At 40.9% G+C, this 8,490-nt stretch overlaps 1 long non-coding RNA gene across 1 annotated transcript in view; it reads right to left on the reverse strand.

Annotated features, from left to right (window-relative positions):
• Positions 1 to 2,499: 2,499 nt before the first annotated feature.
• The window catches only part of LOC103746665, a 100,427-nt gene continuing 94,436 nt past the window's right edge, over positions 2,500 to 8,490 (reverse strand). Inside the window, exons 2-4 of the long non-coding RNA XR_607809.2 lie at positions 6,084 to 6,174; positions 3,365 to 3,616; positions 2,500 to 2,718 (exon numbers count right to left, since the gene is read on the reverse strand). This is a non-coding gene — a long non-coding RNA (uncharacterized LOC103746665). The remainder of the gene's footprint in view (positions 2,719 to 3,364; positions 3,617 to 6,083; positions 6,175 to 8,490) is intronic.

Here is an 8,490-nt window from a genome sequence, read left to right on the forward strand (position 1 = left end):
TTGTGTTGAAAATGGAATGAAAGTGAGTCTCTTCAAAATTCATCCATTGGAGCCATGATCCCAGCATGGCTCTATGTGGAGATAAGCTTCTAGGAAATAATTAAGTTTAATAGAGAACTAAGAACTAAGGAGGCTGAGACAGGGGGATCTCCGCAATTTAGAAGCAGCCTGGGCTACATAGTGAGTTCAAGGCCAGCATGGATACATAGTAAAACCCTATCAGGGAAAAATTAACTCTGTTCATAGGGAAAGAATGGTTGGTAAGGACAGAGAGAGAGAGGAGAGAGAGAGAGAGAGAGAGAGAGAGAGAGAGAGATTCCTCTCTTTCCCTTCACTACCGTGGAAGGCACAATGCATAAGTTCATGTTGGAGAGAGGAGACAGGAAGTGAGACAACACCAGAAACCAAGTACATTTGCATCCTGACCTCAGGACTTATACACTTCAGACCTACGAGAAATGAATGTTTAAGCTTCCCAGTCTGGTACTTGTGATGTCAGCCTGGGGTCAGTGACAGACTGGAAAGGAAACGGGGGTAACCCAAAGCCCCTTTCCTTTCAGGCCTTCTGCACTCAGCAGGCAGAATGTTGGACTGAACAGCTTTCCACTGCAGAGCAAGACTCCTCTGTGGACAATATTAACCATCATACATCTGTTGGACAAGATTCACCCCATGAAAAGTTAACTTCTCCATTTTTCTTCCATATATTTCACAATCATCAAGGAAGATCATCCCACATCTACATTATGGCATTTCAAGCCAAATTGTCTGGAGTCAGACCCTTGGAGGTGATTGGCTGCCCACAAAGTTGGCTGAGGTAGAGCTAGCAGACATTCTAGGAGATGAGAGAGGGAACACAAACCTCAGAGACAGCACAGCCTGTATCCAGAAGAGGAAGGCTGTTTGCAATCCCTGTGGATTCTGCATTCTTTGAAAGAGACAGATGAAATTAGTCTGGAGTTATCAGTAGCACATAGAAGAGAGGGAAGGAAATACCAATTTGTTAAGGGAGAGTTCTCTGCTAACAGCTTGCAATTTAAGTTAAGTGGGAATCCTACAATTTGAAGTCTTAGAATTGAAAGAGGTAAGCTCCTCAATAACGCCAAAATAAAACTGATAAAAGAGGCAGCCACAAAGCTGCAGGCCTCTCCCAAATACCTTCCATTAATGGTTCTCGGCCAGGGAGAGGAGGCCAACCCGCTGACAATGAGGGGATTAAGAGGTTGTCCTGCCACCACAGCCTACTGTTCTGATTGCCTCAAAAGAGAAACCATTAAGCTAAGACACAGGATGGTGGTCACAGCACAAAGAGCAATAGGTAAAAAAGGAAAAGCTTGAGGCTTAAAAACATCTAAACACAATGTGTGCTGTTATTACTCCCACAGGTAATGAACAGGCCTGGTGCCTGCCAAGAATTTTGAGGGAAATTTTGCTATAAATACTCCAGGCCTGGCTACCTATAGTTTACCATTTTTTAACTCCTAATGAAACTCCAGGCCCTTGATTTCCATCAAAAAGAAACTGTTCTATGGAATCCATGTAGCCCCATAGAGTGACATCCTTCCCTCCCTAAAGGTAGCCTTCAGGATAAGGAGAAAGAGAAAAGCCCTGGCTGCCAGACAGCCAGTAAGACACTGGTTCCCCTGCTAGAGCAAGAAGGTGTCTTTCTTGGTGTCCTGCTGGTGGCTCTGGATTAGTGGGCCTTCAGGCACCTGCTGTGTTCTTTTACTGTTGTTACAGCCTTCCCCTCTAGCATTGTATGTTAGTCTGTGTAGGAAGTAATGAAAAAAATTCACTAAATTTGCTCAATGTGCAAACTCAAGAACGAGGCAAATACTTTTAGATTCTGAGGTACGTGCCATAATTGAAAGAAATCTCGGGGGATGTTGACCAATGCCTGAAAGAAAGAGAATGTTTGATTAGCCCAGGGTAGATGGTGACAACCACCCATCATCTATGCAGTTTCTCTTCCTTCTTAATTATAGACCTTTGTTTTATATTAGCAGCTGACCAGATTTGCTTTCTATTACTGTGATAAAATACTTTAACCAAAAACAACTTGGGGAGGAAAGGCTTTATCGCATCCTACACTTCTCAGTGACAATCCATCTTTGAAGGAAGCTAAGACAGGAACTCAAGGCAGGAACTGAAACACAGACCACAGAACACTGCTTACTGGCTTTCTCCTCTGGCCTGTATGCAGACTACTTTCTTATATGGCCCAGGGGTAACACCAGCCACAGTGGGCTGGACCCTCCCACATCACTCAACAATCAAGAAAATGCCTCATAGACATTTCCACAGGCCAATCCAATGGAAGAAATTCTCTAACTGAGGTTTCTCTTCTCAAATACTGACAACTGAATCCACCATAACAGTAGCAATGGGCCCAGTTAAAATACACACACTCTGAGTTCTCTTGAACTTTTTTTTTTCTGGGTATACATTTATTTTAATGTATATTTATTAAATTTTTGTGCTTCTCATATAATCTTAATCACACTTAAACACCCCCCCCGCACCCCTACCATAGCACCCCCACCAGATTTCATGCATTCTGTCTTTGAGACAGCTGTGAGAGTCTCCTGGTCACTGAAATCATGTGATTTTATACACATGCTAGGGACAGAGTCACTTGGAATGCTGAAGCAGATACTGCTGATTGCTTCCCCCTTCTTCTGGGTCTCCTTTTTATTTTCTGCAATGTGAATTTGGTGCCTAGAAAACAGAGAAACCCTGTTACAACCTTGAGAATGAAAACTATGCCAGAGATAGGGCAGAGTGAAAAGGAAAGTTCAAGTAGTTTTACCCCATACTAAGAATACAGTGATAGTATGCAAAGTAATGGTATGCGAATTAGATTGTGATTAGCCATTCCACAGTATACAAATACAGCAAAACCCATGTTGCACACTCTAAATACATACAATTTTTCTTTGTCAATTAAGATTATTCTAAGAAATAAAAAACAGCAAAGACAGCAGAAAAGAGAGAGACAGAGATGGGGGTAGAGACTTCTGGACCTCCGCAAGTTATGTGACAACTGAATTAATTTACAATTTCTTTAACTTTTTAAAATTTTATGCCTGCATGTATGTAAGTATACCTGTGTCCTGCAATGCCCATGAAAGACAGAAGAGGACATTGTTGGCTCTACTGGAACTGGAGTTACAAACAGTTGTTAGCACTATGTGGTTGCTGGGATTTGAACCCAGGTCTTCTGCAAAAACAGCCAGTGCTCTTAACTGCTGAGCTATCTCTCTATCCCTTATTTTATGAATTTTTGATATAAAATAGGAATAAACTTCCATGGGGTGAAGTTACTGTTATTGGGGAATGCTGTGACATGCAACCAAACACAAACCTATCTAATGCAGATCACCACAGAAAAGCACAGCCAGTCAGAGGTGCTTGTGACAGTGATTTGTAAAGAGACCGCTCCATGGTAAGTGAAATGCAGCCGGGCTGGGAATACAGGAATGAGGATTTCTTGCCAATTCTTCAGATAAATCAGAAGACGCCGAGCGGGTAACTAGATGGGTTTCTGCTCTTGCCACTGATGCAATGGGCGTTTGAGCCTGAAGTAAGCAGTTCCACATCTGCATCTAAGAGATCTCTGCAGGCCAAAAGGAAGTGTCAACAGGGCAGCCAGTGCATCTCATGCAAGTCAAATCCACTCTCTCTGCTGTACATGCTTCAGTTTATTAGTAATTTTTATCTACAATTATTAATCTTCTGTATTTGCTTTATATCCTTTAACCTAGATGCAGAAGTAAACAAAGTTCCTATGAAGGGACTACAGGATCAAGAAATTGTGCTATCACCATGTAATGGATTCAGCCTAGATACCCATCAACAGATGAATGGATAAAGAAAATGAGGTTCATATACAATGAGGTATTATTAAGTATTATTAAGAGTGAAATGATGTCATTGGTGAAGGAATATAGGGGCTCATGTATTGTGTCAAGATTGGTTCAAACTCACTGTAGATTTATACAACTGCTCTCTAAAACTGCACCATGAATATCAGTTAATAACAGTAAAATATTCATTGTTCTAATTTTGGCCAATCAGAATGCTGCTTCTCCTAGAAACATTTACAAATTGAATCCCAGATGACTACAGGTCAACTGCAAAATATGCTACTTTTTTGTTGTTTGTTTGTTTGTTTGTTTGTTTTTTAAAAGAAAAATGTAGGGTTTTTGTTCAGGCCCCTTCAGCAGAAATGCAAGAGAGGCCATTGGAGCTCAGCTACTCACTATCAGCCACTGATGGCAGAATCAGAATGATGTCTCTCTGGTGAATCCCTGCTGCTGTTGAAGAGATGGAACCTGGCTGTCATTGGGCCTCTGAGAGAGGAGTCCAAATACTTCACACCATGTGGTTACTAACAACCATGTGGCTCTGATATTCATTCAGCTGAGAGTGCTCATCAGGGACCTGACTTCAGAGGGGCTTTGCCACACTCTCTTCCCATGAGATCACTCATGTTATGTCAATGGCCTAAATTGCTTGTGGTTTTCATCTAGCCTAGTCTAAAATAGAAGGCAAGGAAATTTAAAACACCAATATTGATCATAGCCCAGATGAACTAGATAGTATTTGACACATTCCTTTGTTATTAATGTACATGTGTTCAGTCACATGTGTACATGTGTACACATGCATGTATGTAGAGACTAGAGGACAACCTCAACTGTTGCTCCTCAGGCACCATCCACCTTGTTTTTAAAAACAGCGTCTCTCACTGGCCTGGAATTTGTCAAATAGGCTAAAGTAGCCAGCAGTGAGACCGAGGGATCTGCCTGTCTCTGCCTCTTCACACTGGGCTTACAAGAATGTGCGACCATACCTACCTCTTTTTAAAAAAAATATGTGGGTTCTGGGGGACCAAACTCAAGTTGTCAGCTTATAAGGTAAGCATTTATGGAGTGAACTGTCTCCCTAGCCCAGTACTTGACATATTTTGCTGGACATCCACTTACTATATCAATAAATCCATTAGAAAATAAGTATGTCTTCCCTCCACATGACCCTAGCAACAGTATCACCAATTATATTGCCAATATGTATTAGATACCAGTATCCTTTGCTCCAACTTCCAATAGCAATTTCCCATCATCCCTCCATTCTCATCAGACCCCTATGCCTTCACTACTACACATTTCTAAAATCAACCATATTTGTTTTACACCTTTTGCTTAAGCAGTGACTTCTTCTAGGTGCCAGTTTGTACCAACTACCTGTTTTTATAAAATGAACTATCCTCAAAACTTAGGGACTTAAAATGACACCTATCTATTATCTTCTACACAGCTGCATGTCATGAACTCAGACAAGGCAGGGCTGTTTCTCATCTCTCTCACATGATTTATACCAGAACTTGCATATTCTGGACAGTCTGTTGACTCTCCAATCTAACACCTCAGCTACAATTATCTAAACAGCGCGAGACCAGTTGGAACAGCTTGACCAGGACCAAGTACAGTGATTCCCCACTGATCCAGGATTTTGATTTCCATAGTTTTATTTACCCATGGTCAACTGCGGCCAAAAACTGTCAAATAGAAAATTGCAGAAATAAAGAATTCACAAGTTTTACATTTTGTGTTATTCGAAGCAGCATGATTAAAAATCTCACACCCTCCCACTCCATCCTGCCTGGGACATGAATCACCTCCTTGTCCAGCACATCATGCTGTAGAATACATATGGGGAAACATTTTACATATGTATATGTATACAGACATATATACTTAACATATTGAGCTCAACACTCTCAAATTCCCCTTCCGTAGATAAGGGGAATCACTGATCTCAGATTCCCAGTAACCTGGGGTCCTTCGTTCTCCTGCATGAGTTCTCAGTTTCTTTGTGATATCTCTACATGATGACTCCAGAATTGTAGCACTGTAAAACAACTAATCTTAAGGTTCGGGGCTGAAATTGTACAATATCACCTTCCAAATGTTACTGAGTAAAGCAGTTCACAGGGTCATCCAGATTTAAGTGAAAGGATAGACACAGGTGCATGACACTGAAAGGTAGAGTTCATTGGGGTCACCAAGCTAACAGTTTACCTTACATTCCGGTGAAGCTCACAGAGGCATTAGAGCTGATTTCAATTTGTAGCAGCACTTTTTTTTTCTTCAGCTTTAATAGTTTTGTCTTCTGAAACAATAAAAGGACCACTTTAGTCTTCATTTTTCTTTAAATCTCTTCATTATTTGGTCAATTGCCACTCCTGTACCACTTATCTTACTCTGCTTAATATGATACTTGCATTCTTGTCTTATCCCACTAACTGGATAGAAAACGTCTCCAGAAAAAGAAAAGTCTCATATTTAACTTTAGAGTCTTCCACTTCTAGTCCCTGCATGTCACAATGGCCCTTGAGGCCCTAGACTTCGTCTCAGTTCATAGTCTAGAAATGCCAGAAGGACTCTTTAAGGAACAGACATTAGAAAACAAAGACGAGCTTTATTTAAGAGCTCTGGCATTTGAAGGTCTTTGTCAAATCATCATCATAGCGACTGTTGGTTGGTTACACATTTCTCACAAAGCACAAGCAGGGAGATATTATCAAGCCTTTACCAAGTCCAAGAACAAGCAAGCTGAAGACACAGGTCTATGTTTCAGACAGAGCAACATGAAGACAAGAGGTCTGTATGATTTTTTTCACTGACCACTAAATTAGAAAACTGTAATAACTTATTACTAAAACCCAGGTCTGTCCCACTGGAAGGCTCGTGCTTTTATACCTTTACCCAGCTGAATCTGTTAACACGAGTACAAGCCATCCTGCTCAAAACTCATAGAAGGGCCTGCACCTGGTTCTACTATTTCACTGTTTCTGCTTCATAAATTCATAGTAATAGGTGAACAAAAGACCATGCATTTCCATCTTACACTGGGCCCCATGGTTTATGTGCTAGTCTCATTCCTGCATGTATGTGAAGGATTACGACAGGTGCACTTGGACTTATCTCTTCATTTAGCTAAGTCTTCTGTTTCACAAGAATGGGGGATGCATGGAGTAGGTCCATGGTACAAATGTATTTACTTCAAAACTCTCCCCCAATATTTTCTCCTAAAATGCTACCTCAAGACATTCATGTATTTGGGTTAGTTTGTTTGTTGTTTTTATTTTTATTTTATGTGTATGCATGTACTGCCTGCATATATGTAAGTGCACCCATGTCTTGCAATGCCTGTGGAGGACAGAAGAGGCCATTGAATCCCCTGGAACTGGAGTTATGGACAGTTAGCTGCCATGTGGGTATTGAGATTTGAACCTGGGTCTTCTGCAAGAACATCCAGTGTTCTTAACCACTAAGCCACTTCTCCAGCCCCAAGAGGTTAGTTTATGTTTTAACTCCTCCCACAAAGGGTTTACATCCCATAATTTCACATCGCTCACCTTGAATATTCATTGTATTTATCTTGTCCCAGACCAACAGTCTCCAAAACTGCTCTTTTAATTACCCTTAATGCTACTAGAAGGAAATCCTTTAATAATAATAAAAAAACAAATCTATACTAGTAAAGAGATAAATTATTGGGTAATTATTCACAACACAAAGGATTGCTCACCATGGACTCCTTTAAATGTACACTGAGAGCTCATTACTTGTTTACGAGCCATTAACCACTTGAGAGGTTATGGTGCAGAGAGAAACCGGAGAATGAACTACTTCGAGGCTGAAGATGAGGAGGTGTGGGGTTTAAGTCTCTGAGTTAGACAACAGACAGGAGGGAAAATGCTTCAGACTGAGAAGCCTGGGGAGGGGTGGATCCATTGTGTCTGCACAGTTAACAATATAACCTTAAAAATATGTTGCTGGAGATCCAATTATTGCAGGTGAATGCAAACACCCAAAGTTAGGTATGGGAAGAGATTAATATGCCCAGAAGACAGGCTGACTAGACTCCAGTGAATGAACTTACACCAAAGGCGATCTGGGTGCAAATGCTTGAATGGACAGGACTTAACATGCATGGCAGAACACATGCCATCCAGTAGGGGCTGGGCATGAATGGAGGAGGAGGTCTAAATTTGATTAAGAAATGTTGTATGAAATATAAAAAAGTGCAATAAAAATATTTTTAAATAAAGACAATGTTTCAAATACGTGATGAGATGATCTAGTGATTTGAAGTTTTAGCTTCACTGGTTATACAAAAGCAACTCCCAAGGGAGGTGATTGCCACCTGAACTTTCAGAACTCTGTGAAGTCCATCTGAATCTCCGCAATCCAAGCAAGGCAGGATTGAGCATCAGGGGGTAATGAGCTGGTAGGTATTCCTACAATGGGGAAAGCTTCAGAATCTAGAACATCAGCCACTTGTTTCCATTGAACCCTAGGTAACTGTGGAGCCTAATTCAAAAGTATGTAAGATAATTTCATCCAGAGTCATTGCTTTTAAAATATTTTTTACATTCTCTCCTCTCTCTCTCTCTCTCTCTCTCTCTCTCTCTCTCTCTCT

The sequence above is a fragment of the Nannospalax galili genome, unplaced genomic scaffold (genome assembly GCF_000622305.1).
Source record: "Nannospalax galili isolate Female #2095 unplaced genomic scaffold, S.galili_v1.0 scaffold784, whole genome shotgun sequence".
In the NCBI taxonomy this organism is placed as follows: Eukaryota; Metazoa; Chordata; class Mammalia; order Rodentia; family Spalacidae; genus Nannospalax; species Nannospalax galili.